General features: G+C 44.2%; 1 protein-coding gene across 1 annotated transcript in view; it reads left to right on the forward strand.

The window, feature by feature from the left end:
* The window catches only part of LOC122412993 (eEF1A lysine and N-terminal methyltransferase homolog), a 117,295-nt gene that overhangs the window by 92,218 nt on the left and 12,255 nt on the right, over positions 1 to 12,822 (forward strand). The gene's annotated exons all lie outside the window — the stretch shown is intronic.

Genomic DNA, 12,822 nt, shown 5'->3' on the forward strand with positions numbered 1-12,822 from the left:
GCTCTCGCTGCCCGACCGAAAATTCTTTCCTTCCCGGCATTTCCGGGCGCGATTTCGAACCGGAATTCAACCTTAAATTCTATCGTCGTTCTCAGCAACTCCGATTGCAACTCCCCGAGACCCTCAGTCCGACTCGTCGATGGTCAAGTTTTGCCTGTTTTTTTTGGAAAACTCGTGTCTGCGCAGAGGAAAATAAGCAGCAGCATTTGGCCCGTTGTAAAAGCTCGTTCTGAAAGGGAAATTCGTGTAATTGGTAAGCTCCCTGGGGGAATCGGCTGCGCGCGAAAAGCTTCAGTTCCGCTACCCTCTTCGAGGAGGTTAACTGCTCGGATTGACGTCACGATTCGGTATTCGGCCGGGGGATTCGGCACGCATCTTATACTCCCGATCTGGTGCGGCAGGATGGCGACTGCTGCGAGTTGCTCGCCAGACGACAGCGACTCGTGTTATCTGCGCGCTTTCATCGAAGTCCGCGGACGCTACAGAGATGATATTTGTATGTTCGCAGTTACACTCGTGCTCGCGCAGCCACAAAGCGGTACGGTCCAGAGATCGATGGAAAAAACCTCCGTTTATATTTAGCTCGAGTAGCGTCCTCGTCGTTTATCTCTCATGGGCGTAAATGGGCGCGTGTGCACCGTGCGCAATAACTCGGTGTATCGGTGGGCCCACGCTCGTCTTCCGTTGCTGCTCCTGAGCGATGCATCCCCGCGCGAGTAGCTAAATTGGTCCCGCAAAGCCACGCACCGTTACGCTCTCGCCACGCTTGATTTCACCTTCTCTGCCGCGATGCGCCCACAGCCACAAGCCGTAATTGCCAGTTCGGGGGGCTTTGTCTTATTGCTTTTTCGCTATACCCGCAGCGATTCGGTGCTCGTGCGCGTATTATCGAGCCGCTGTAGATGAGTGCGCGCGTATGAACTCGTCCTCGTGTCTCGATCAGAGCTGCCTGTGCGCAGCCGGGAGTTCCCGGGCAATGTGATTGTCAAATACGTGTGCGTGGTCGCCCGCGCCCCAACATTTCTATATTCCCCACATTCTTCACCGGACTCTCAATTCTCTCGAATTTTCATCGCGCTTTCGCGGACGCGGAAATAACCTTGCTGAAACTGTTAAGGTGCTTCTTTCGCGAACCCGAATATTCTGCAAATAGTATTGATTATTATTTACAGTCGAGTAAAAGTGCGTGCGAATGGATTGGCGAAATTTCAGGTCAGGATACCGAACATTTAATAAAGAATTGAAACTTCGAAAATTGTAAAACAAACAATTATAAATTCCTGACTCAAGTTGTCTCAGAGATAGAAAAAAATTTAAGGGATCCGTAGCGACGATACCGAATCCTTAAAAGAAACATTAGCGACAAAAGTTGGAAAATGACAGAAGCAGAAGCTTTTCCTATGCAACCGCGACTTCCAATCGCGCCACCAAAAAATACGCTCATGCGAAAGGAATGCCTTAAACGTTGCGTTAGGAGGAGGGCGCCATACTGAAATCTACGATAATTTGAGCGCATCTCGAATTTCGGACTGCGAACATGGAGCGATTCGATGCACGAAATTCGTCGAATAGCATCGACCCTTGGTGGAGCAAGAATTTTCAAGTCCACGTCGATTGCGATTATCCGCTGGGGATTGCAGCGGAAAATAAATCGCTTTCCTGATTCAATAATTGCTCGAGTCACTCGCGTGCGTTTGTAGCGGATCTTCCCTGAATTATCGGAACGAATAGAAACTTTGAGAATCGAATTCCAATTTATTAATCCCCATATTAATGCTTGTAGGATTTCGTGATTGGTGTTTGGGTAAAAATGATTGAAGAGTGAATAAAAGGGGCGGAAGAACAAGGAAAAAATGGTGCTCGCGTTCCCACATAAAAGCCCACTGCCCTCTTTGTTTCTCGTTTGCTCTCTTTCTTGTGTGTTTTTAAAAAAATGTTTGCGTATGTTTTCTATCGCATGTACATGACATCCGAGCCAGACAAGAAAAAACTGAAAAATGCGGAGGACCCGGATCGAGTACACTGAAACGAAATGCCGTAAATGGTGTACAGCTGCAGGACGGAGTGTCGCATCGGAGGAGATCAAGCAAACCCGGAGCGACAGAAAGGTACACCGTGCTCGTAAGATGGACACACGAAGTATTACAACGATCGGTTAGCCCGGGCCGATCAGATATTTTCGAGTGATCGACGTGCTCGCTGTTTTATTCCGGACTCTCCTCCTCTTGTGTTTTCTCGATCGCTCAACAGAGACTCTCTCACTCACTTTTTCTCTCTCTCTCGCTCTTCTCGCCCGTCCCGCATTGCCTGCGATGCAACTTGTCGTCCGACGCAATCCCGAGTCTCTTTTGGTCATACTTTGCACGCCCGATTCTTTGCGTCTGGGCGACATAAATCGCCGAACTTACCGAATCGATGACGACTTCGTCGCTTGCGTTTTCCGAGGCAGCACTTTTTTCTACCCTCGCTCCGAAGAAATCGGAAATTAAAGTGTCTCGATTCGACTCGTGCTCTTTCATTCCACTCAAATCTTTTTCGCCAGTCGGTCATTCAGAACAACGCGCTGGGGGGAAACGAGGAATGATGCTTCCTTTGGAGCTCCGCTCCTCGCAACGGAGCTTCTTCTTCTTGCAGTGCCTGTTCCTCCATCACCTTTTTTCCTGCCATCTTCCGCTCGTGATTTTCTCAAACTTGGTGGTCCTCCCGGCCGAATCCTTTCGACATTGCCTAGCCAAAATTCGCGTTACTTCTTCATTCGTAAATTCGTATTGAAATGACGCTTCGGCCTGGAATCATCGGCCAGATTGCAGAAAATTAACGAACTTTCACTTTCTTTAGCATCGACGCAATATTCCACCGAGCCTCGCGCTTAGAATTTTTTCAAGACCGTCCTCATCGAATCCGAAGAAATGTGGAAAAAACCATGGTCAGTCGCCCTCATATTTTTGCTCGCTGCACCCAAGACCAGATCGTACAATTTTTTGTAGCCCACGCAGAGGACACTCTCAGAGTAAACTCCACAAAAAATGCTTGTTCCGTGCTTTGCGTGCGCGTCTCAACGTCACGGGTGCTCCCTGAATGATCAAAATGATAAAAAAAACTTTGAGGACTTAATAAAAATGTTGGCCTCGGGAGTCATTGAAAAATTGATAGAAAAGTGAGACACGCAGCCAGGAAGCACTCAGCTTCCCGATCAGTGAAGAGTTTCGCGAAAAAAGTTTGTACTCGAAAGTGCGGAGCGAAGGAAAGAGAGAAGTTTCAAGAGAATTGTAGCTAATCAGTCGAAGTCAATCAATGAAAGTATATAGAGTAATGATTGGCTACACCTTGGGTGCAAAAATGCGTCTGAAAGTAAGGTTATTACGTTGGCTGGTGCGTGCGCATCGAGAGTGTATGAAAATAATCGTTGGTCCTGTGTGGCTGGCTCGAGGCGTGTATGAAGTCGAATCAAAGAACTACTGAGCAGCGGGGAACGGAGTTCGGGTGTATCATGTAAGCGAAAAGGTGTCATTACGAGCCAGCAAGCTGTAACTCTCGTGCTGCCGGTGCTCGATTCTCCTGCGGATCGTGTCTTTTCCTCTCTCTGGATGCACCCAGCAAATTGTCGACTATCGTGTCGTCCAGAAAGTCGAAAAAAGAAAGCACGCGAGCGGAGGAAAACGTCGCCGCCTCGCACAAGCACGCACGCCCCGCCATCCACGAAAGCGCTTTCAGTGAAAGCGAATTGAACGAGGAAAAAGAATGAACGCAGGAAAAAAAGCAGCTCGATGCATCGATACAATGTTGCGGTTCAACTTTAATTTGCCTCATCAAAATTCAACGTTCGACTCAATCTCCATAGTAAATCCTTTGCAATCGTATCGTGAAAGCAAACGACATTTTTTCATTTCGCTCGAACGTTCAACACGAACGAAAATTCTCGTTAATTCATCGCCGTTTATAATGAATTATCAAATCTTTCGATCACTCGTCATCCAGGGCCGAATCCCTAAGGAGAAATCGAATTACGAAAAATATGATGAAACGTTTTACAGCTTTTTGTCTCTCTTATCAACTCTTTCGGAGCAACGGAGGATCAAATATCACAAGCGGATGTTTTTATCTCGGTTCGTTCGAATTTTTCAAAACATTATTGTCCCAAGATACGCTTGACAGAAAAAATGTCTCGTTAACAGTGTGCCACACGTGTCCCGCGTTGCGAGCTCAAACTAAACGCGAAAGTGTCGCCCGACGCGGTCTACACCTGACGATAAGCACGTAATTTCGTTTAGTTTTTTAACCTGTGCGTTAAGTCGCACGTGGTTGTGGCTCACTTTACAGGTGCATTATCAGGAAACGCTCGCCATTAGACTCGAGTAACTCGATGTAACTGGATGTGCACGTTTGCCCTTTTATTTTGGTATGGAGAAGCGGTGCGGCGCGAGGAGAAGAAAACACTCGAGCTGTAATATTCTCATCGGAATTTTGGTTGAAGGCACGTGTGTATCGAGTCGACAGCAGCAAAGTCGAGTGTACATTTCATGATGAAAATATTCAACATCTATTTCAAGGCCAATTTGCAGCTGTTCAATCTTTAAAAGTTCTTCAAACTGTATATACTAAAACGTAATGTTTTTATCGTGGTTTCACGAAGCCAGGCTCTAGAATTCGTGATCCAATGTCAAGCTCAATGTGCAGAGCTGACTCGAGTTTAATCTTTGACGAAGACGAAAGTGTGTTTGGTCAAGCGAGTAACGAAAGAGTGGGAACGAAATTGCGTTCTCTTGCACACGTGTCATCCGGCCGGGGTGGAGCATATTTAATGGTAGATTACCTCGAAACTTTTTATTCTCAATGCTAATTCGTGTCTAATGTCCGTTCCTCGAAACCCGATAATCCGATCGAAAAATCCCCTGCTTCCTGTTTCTCGTGTGAGATGTCAATGCGGAAGACGCTCATCCGCGTTCCGAGCCCGAATTGGCTTTTATAATCCTTCGATGCGACCTGGGGAAAGGGCAGCGCGTCGCGGTGACGTTTTTTCAGAGATGGGCATATTTTCCCAGTGGCAAGAGCCACACGATAGTCCAGCATTGAGCATGAGAACTTGCATTCGAACAAAAGGCTCGGCTATTTATTTAAGGGAGCAAGAAAAAGAGCGGATTTTACACTAAAGCAAAGAGCGAGTTGGGTGTAACGAAGGTAAAAAGCCCTCCCGGAAGCGGTCAACGCGGTATCCAGTACCGATCTCATTTCGGATCGTTGAATGAAGAAGCCGATGAGGCGTGCCTGAATATGCATGGGATTGTCTCGTTGCTCGCATGCTTCGCGAGAGCCTCTTCATCTACGAATGAGAGCGAACGAACGAAAGAAAAAAAAAAAAAAAAACAAACGAAGAGGCTAAAGTGAAATAAAGAATGTTCAACGCCCAACGTTTAATTACATGCAAACCTTAGCAGGTGCGCCCATAACGATGGAGAATTTTTCTTTATCCCTCGCCACTGTTTTTCCATTATCTCTCCTTCTCTCGGCTTTTTCACATTTGAATTCGGGAGTTCCTCCTTCCGGACGTTGCTGGTGGGAAACCCGATGAACCGTGTGAACCTCACCGAGTTACAGCTTACGTGGATCACAATTTTATGAAGCAATTAAGTACTGACATGCTAACAGAGAAAAAAGGATAATCGAAAAGAGAATGCGAGAAGCAAGAGACAAATGAAGAATGAATAGTGGAAGAATTAAACGAGCATGCCGTGTCCGGGAACCCGCATACGTCCCAAGAACTTTCGAAGAAGGTAACAATCGCCGGGACGCACACCCGGACGATCGGGGCCAAGTTGAAACTATGGACACGCCGTACTTGCGGTAAACCGGAGTGTCTATGGGCACATAAGTCAATAAATAAAATTGCGTCATTTTATATTGTATATTTTATCGTGGGAAAAAAACGACGACGACGACCCGGATCGACGAGTACGAAATAATTGGGAAGTGCGTTTGCCTTGTTCCTCAAAAATGGGTTTTTTCTCCATTTTTATCTTCCTTTTGTCCATGATACAAAACACGCATCGAAAATAATAGCGAAGGGAGTCGAGAGAGAGAGAGAGTGCAATTTGCTTACGTTTCTCCAACTCCTTCGTCCGTTAATTAATTCGATCGTTCGTCAACGAATGTTATTCTGTATGGCTGGTATTCACTGTAAAAAAATACTTTTCATCGCCGCGTATCGCAATAAAAAAGCTGCCTTTGACTCGGATCGAAGCGTAGGAAAATTTGAAATTCCGAAGCAATCAATCAGAATGAATCTTTTGTTTCGAGTCTTCTGCGACGAGTCCATTTTTATTTTAATCAGCTCAACGGTTGATTAGCGTTCTTAGAAAAATTGATTGGAATTTGAAGTCACCAAGAAAAAAGTGACAATAGTGCAACCTCCAATGGAAGCAACGCTCGGAAAGAAATCTTGAAAGTTTTCGTATTGGAGAAGCGACTGGTTTGGAAGTCGCAAGTGCGCAAACAAGTGTACGAGTGTGAACTTTCAGGCGATATAAATAGCCCTTTGGGATCGAGTTATACTCGTTGTGGAAACAGGTGTTGCCGAGTTATTCCAACAAAGACGAATTTCCGGCGATTGGAAACGCTCAATAGTTGAAAAAAGCCTTAACAAAGCCTCGTTTCATTGGAACTCGAAATAAAACAGCGGAGCATCGATGTCGATCAGGCGGATTATTCAATATTGAAAAAGACAGGAATTCAAGTTTGAATAAAGGCGTAGTACATCACGTCGCTCCGGAGTGATTCGAGTCGAAAGAAACATTTCGAAAGAAAATATTAAGTTTGACAGATATTCGAGGCTGGTTATTTGTGAATAAGGAATCGATACGAGGAATGAAATATCGGGAAATGCTTCGGGTCTATTGAGCCCGGAATTCTCGAGGGCCCGAAGTCGAGCGCCTTTCGAGCCCATCGACAAAGAATCTTGGCTAAGAATACACCTCACAATTTATTTTCCCGAGAGTCCCTCTCGCTCAACGGGCTTATGAGGAATTCGTTTCACTAATTTTCCACCAAAAACTCTTCTTTCCCCATTTAAGGTATCCGCGTGTCCTCTATATTTGCTGGTACTTTACATAACACTGGCTAATTGCAGCTATTCAGGCCTCAACTGGCCCATGTTTATTTTCTAAAACCAAGTCAAATTCCCGTCACTCTCGAGAGCGAGGAGGTGTACGGAGAAGAATAGAAATCGTATTACCTAGACACGAAGAATGGCGAGGACCTTAAATCATAAAATCCAATGCCACGACGTATCACCGAGGTATACAAAGACGACAAGAGCGATCCCCGGATGATTATGGCTAGAAGAATAGCGAAGAGGAGCTCAGCGGCGAGGGGGGCCTCTGTGCCACGTTGGAAACCGAGTGAATAAACGTTTCGAGAAATTCACCCACAAATAAATGGGGAATGCGACAGGTCAAAGTAGTGCGGTACGAAACTGCGCTGTTTTGGCAACCTCTAAATATTTCGAGACGTCGTTGCGCGTGAAACAAAGTGCGATTTTTTCGGATCGATGCCGCGAGTGACCGTTCGATGACTCAAGGCTATGGACCGGAAATAAGTTTGCCTTTGACGCGATTCGCGTGTGTAAACGAGGATGAAAATTACGCGAAATAAAGCGGACTCACACGCAACCCTTTTCTTTCGTTCCTCCGTATTATCTCAATCTGGCGAAAGATCCAAATGAAAAGAGAGAAAAATACATTTTGTTGGTTCTGTTATGATAATGTGGAGTCGATAGACGCGTGCATTCTCCGCGCGACAGGTGCTCGTTGAACTCGCAAGAAAGTAAAAATCCTATCTTCGACAGGCACACATTGGGCCAAACTTCTTTTACAAAGTTTTGTTATTTTGTGGTTTAACCACATGCGCGAATGTGTCGAATAGCAGAAAAATAAAGCAACAAACGCAGCCATACATTGTGAAAAAATTAAGGAGTTCCGGTACAGGCGATACAATGTTGCCATGCTAAACCATGTAAAATACATTAAAAATTTCAAAATGATAAGAATTTAATAAAATTTGGTGAACATATTCTTTAGAGTTAAATTTGACAACACATATTTTTTAAGATTTTTCTTTTGTACAGTTATCGAGTAATTGATCACTAAAGTTCACGTGTATAAGCATAGCGTTTCCATATATATAGGTATACATTCCGGGCATAAGAAATCTGCTTTAATGCGCAATTACTCGATAACTAAGCAGAAGAAAATTTTGAAAAAAATTGTGTCTTCGCACTTGATGTTGAAGAACATTATCACCAAATTTGATCAATTTCTTATCAATTTGACGAACGTAGCCACCCTCCTTAAGATTTTCCTTCTACACAGTTGTCGAGTAATCGATCACTAAAGTTATAAGCATAGCGTTTCCATATATACAGGTATACATTCCGGACATAAGAAATCTGCTTTAAATGCTCGATAATTAAGTAGAAGAAAATTTTGAAAAAAATTGTGTCTTCGCACTTGATGTTGAAGAACATTATCACTAAATTTCATCAATTTCTTAATATTTAGACTTCTGTACCGAAACTCCTTAAATCGGACGAAAACCTGAGGAAGGAAACACCCTGCGGATCCAAATCCGCTGCTCTGTTTTGCCTTAGATGCTCGCACGAACCTCATCTTCCTTCCGGTTACAATCCGAGGATATTTCTAAACTTCGATTTCCCGTCGTCAACTCTATCTTTCTCTATCCGAAATAATACAACCAAAAGGTCTTCCAACGTACCATCGTCCAAATTTCATGGTATACTGAAACACGATAACGAATAAAAAAACTGCACACGGGGAGAATGAACATTTTAACGCTGGAAAGACACCTTTCGCATGTAGCCTTTTTAAGGGGATTATTCACTGTGGAAGCGTCATTTTAAAAAATCGTTGGCTACCTTGTCGACTCTTTTTGAGGTCGCTTTTTGCAATGGCGTGACTAAAATTTTGCTAAAACCATTTTTTTATTAGGTTTTTGTAAAATAAAGCAAAAACGTAGCAATTTTTGAGATCCGTTTATCATTCAATTCACGATTCGGAAGCCTTATATTATTTTCGGATAATGAAGTGCTTAAATCGTGTCCGCGATGTTTGTACTTTCGAAGAATGTGCTTGGTTTTTTATGCCCTAGGCTTGCCACTGCTAAACGGTAAAATTGCTAGAATAAAATGTTTAATTTTCAGGGTGTTCAAATATTGTGATGAGAACGAGCATTTCAGAGTTGATGTACAAATTACAGGCGAGGTCCAAGGTTCTTTGGGTCGCAGATCACGAATTTGCTTCTAGTTATTCAAAATGAATTTGTTTAAACAATCTTTGAGAGAAAATTAAAGTCTATGAAAATTGTTTCCAGAATCGTTATCTAATCGCACACTGAAATTATCATTCGAGGTGCTTCATGCTACTCTAGCAATGTTGACGCCAAAAAAATGATGATTTGCGCAAGATGAGGGCTCTCGAGAATTGAAGCGATTTAGAAATTTAGCAGCGAGTCCCAACAATGCTCTCGACGAAACTGTGAATTTGATCGCAGCCAATACTGATTTAAACAATTTTTAAATTTTATTTCCATCGTTTCCTGAGCTTTCTACGATTTTCCTGGCACTTTCTCAAACGCACAACTTTTTCGATAGCGCCAAACGAATTATTTTTTATATTCCATTCGCATGATCGCCTGGCTTTGCCGCAACTCGTTCCGCCGGACTCGGTCAGGGTAATCCGTGGCACGGGGCTATTCGCTGCCGGAAAGCAGCGGGTTAGACAGCAAATAGAGGAACAAAGAGGGAACGCCGGGTATAGAGAGTGAGAGGGAGAGCCTCCCTCCCTCCCTCCCGCGCCATCTGTCGCGGTCTAAGTCGGTTGTGAGGCCCCGTTGGTTCTCGGCCTCGTTGGAGACACCATATGCCGTTGCTGGGTCCTAACGTACCCTGGAGGAGCGATCACCTTATCCGGGGGCCCCTACGACGATGCAACGGATCTCGATGATTTCTCATGTCAACTGTTTTCATTTGCACGCTTTTCGGCTCTCTTCGTCTACAAAAGTGGCCAGAGGTGATACTGGGCAAGCTGCTGGGCTGTCCGCATCGTTGTTCAACGTCAACTGGAGTCGGCAGGAAATTAAGGTCCTACGGGGCCGGTTATTCAATGGGTATCCTGAGTGGATTTAATGGAGCTCAACTTAATCCGTGGATAAAAATTCCAAAGCAGAGGAAGCGACGCGTTCTGGCCACTTGGACGAGTTCGAAATTCCGAGGTCATTGAAGCTTCAAAACTGACGATGCAAAGACTTCGTAAGAGTTTGACGGATCGATTCTTTTCACTTGCTCTTGAAGATCCCATTTTTGGAGAGATTGGCGAAAACATCTCTGGACCGAAGGATTGGAAGAAAGTTCCAGAGCTTCGGAGAAACTTGGGAGCAACCAGTGAATTTTCCCTTCGATTAATTTCGAATTATTCAAGGTAATCTAAGAATCATGAGAAACTGCGATCCTCGTACCAATCTCTGTGTTTGTCATCGATGAATCAAACGTTCGCTTCATCTCGCTTATGGGACGACAAAAGACTAAAGCAAATAAACTAAGGACTGTATTATTCCAAGGTAATTCGAGACAGCTGGGATCGTTGAGTGGCAAAGAACGAAAAATCGACTCCAAACTATGTTTCCAATGTTTTTCGTCGTCTTCGAAAAGCGTCATAGGACACGAGGACGTTGCTTGTGACAATAAAAAGCAGACGATTATTGGGACTAAAATATTAGTGAGGAAACGAGATGAGTCGAGATAAAGAAAATAAAGAGAAGCCAACGTCGATAATCCGATGATATTGAATGCAAAGTTGAGCGAATCGTTGCACCGCTTCGCATCGCCCATTCTCTTTCCCAATGACATCAAAGGTGTTGTACCGAGTCATTTTTTTCGTCTCTTCAATTGAGGGATCGAAGGGACTCGAGGGGAGAGAGATGACTGCGCGGAAGCGAGGGTTAAGAAGTGGTTCTCGTTTACGTTGAGGGCTTTTTTTACCTTTTACCTGGCCACGTGGCGACGCGTGCTGCGCCACGAGACAGTTGGGGCTGTCGAGCGAAACGGCCATAACTCCCGCGTCTGTCGTGTAATACAGGATCTCTCAAAAAACTAAGCCACAAAGGAAAATCAATTTTTGCTCCCGTTTCGTTTGATCGTTTTTTAATTAAAACGCATTATCCTGATTGCCCTAATTTTGGTCCATGTGAGCACATTATTTCGAGGAGGAAGACGAGCGATTACGTCGACGGACATCGTCGAGGACGATAATTCACGTGGAACCTCCCCAATTTCAGTTCGAACTCCTCGGAAACAGCTTCGAGAGCACTGACTCAGATCGGAACGATAAAATCGCTTTTCTCACTCGAAAACCCGAAGAAAACTTGGAGTCCCACTAAAAAAATGTTGTTTTGCTTGGCAATTTTCATCAACTCGGTTACCGCAAGGCATAAAAGCTGTTGCCGATTTTTCCGTGCACCCTCGATCGCATCCCTTCCCTTCCGCTACCAGACGGTTTTACGAGCCGGACACAACAGCCGGGGAGGGTGATTTTTATCGCGCTCATTTTCATAAATGATTGTTAACGCTCGTGCACTCTCCGCCTTCGGATTGTCTAATCACATCTCAGGATTGGGATTATTCGCGATTTATTGTTTTTTTATGGAGCTCCCGTTTTAATAGATTTCTGGAATAAATGTTGGACGAATACGGCGAAACGGTGGTGGAAAATTATTCGAGACTTGGCTGCTGAGAAAATTTGGGGAAAAATTTCAACTAAATAAATGATGGAAAATACGATACTCTCTATACTTAATTCAATGAGGTCACGCGAGGACGGGCCGGCTTAATTAGCGACAAAATTGAATATTCTCAGCTGACAAGTACAACGAATTTGTTAATTGTCATCCCCGCGACGAACGCTTTTCAATATTTTTCAGTATCTCCGTTCGCGTAAGTCTCCCGAGAGAACGAAACTGAAAACACGCGAGCTCGTGTGATTACGGACGAGCCCGGTGGAGCCTTGCGACCGGGAACAAAGAAAACACGTTTCCGATTGATCTTGAGCGTGTCTATGCGCTTGTACATCAATCAGATGATCCAAATAGATAAACCCGGGATAGTCTTGCCTTTTGTGCGTGAAAGGAGGACGACAGCAGGCAATTAATTAAGCATTGATCGCCTCGTCAAGGCCTCGAGCTCGTTGCTTCATAAATTGTTGAATTTTCATATTTTACAGTGTCTTCAAAGAGACGAGCATTCCGAACGCTACTAAAAATCAACGAGTTTGCCGAGGAAAAATAATGCTAAATGCATCATTTTTTCGAAAAAGATGCAAACGTTTCACTAATTCAGATGGAAATTGCGAGCTGCGACATTTCTGATTCTCGAAAAAAAAAACTTGTAAATATTTGTATTTTATTTTCACAGCAAAAAAGAACCCGAAATATCAGCGAATTTTCGGCCTCCCGAAGTGCTTTCCTGCCCTCACTGACGCACCCTTTTTCCTTTAACTTCTTTCACAACTGAAATAGTAAGTTAAATTCGAAAATTGGTACGGGTTGGACGATTGATTACGTACGTATAACGAGGAGACACGATCCTCGATCTGGCGAAGCGATAACGAGGAATTATTATAGCTACCAGCATTTTCGTTTCGGTCAACAATATTTTCTCATTCGTATATCGTTCTTTATTCCACCGGCGAGAAGACAACTCATGAAGATATTCAATATCGCGTACTCGACTCGAAAGGCTTATTCATTGCCGCATTTTAT

Source organism: Venturia canescens, chromosome 7, assembly GCF_019457755.1.
Source record: "Venturia canescens isolate UGA chromosome 7, ASM1945775v1, whole genome shotgun sequence".
Taxonomy (NCBI): Eukaryota; Metazoa; Arthropoda; class Insecta; order Hymenoptera; family Ichneumonidae; genus Venturia; species Venturia canescens.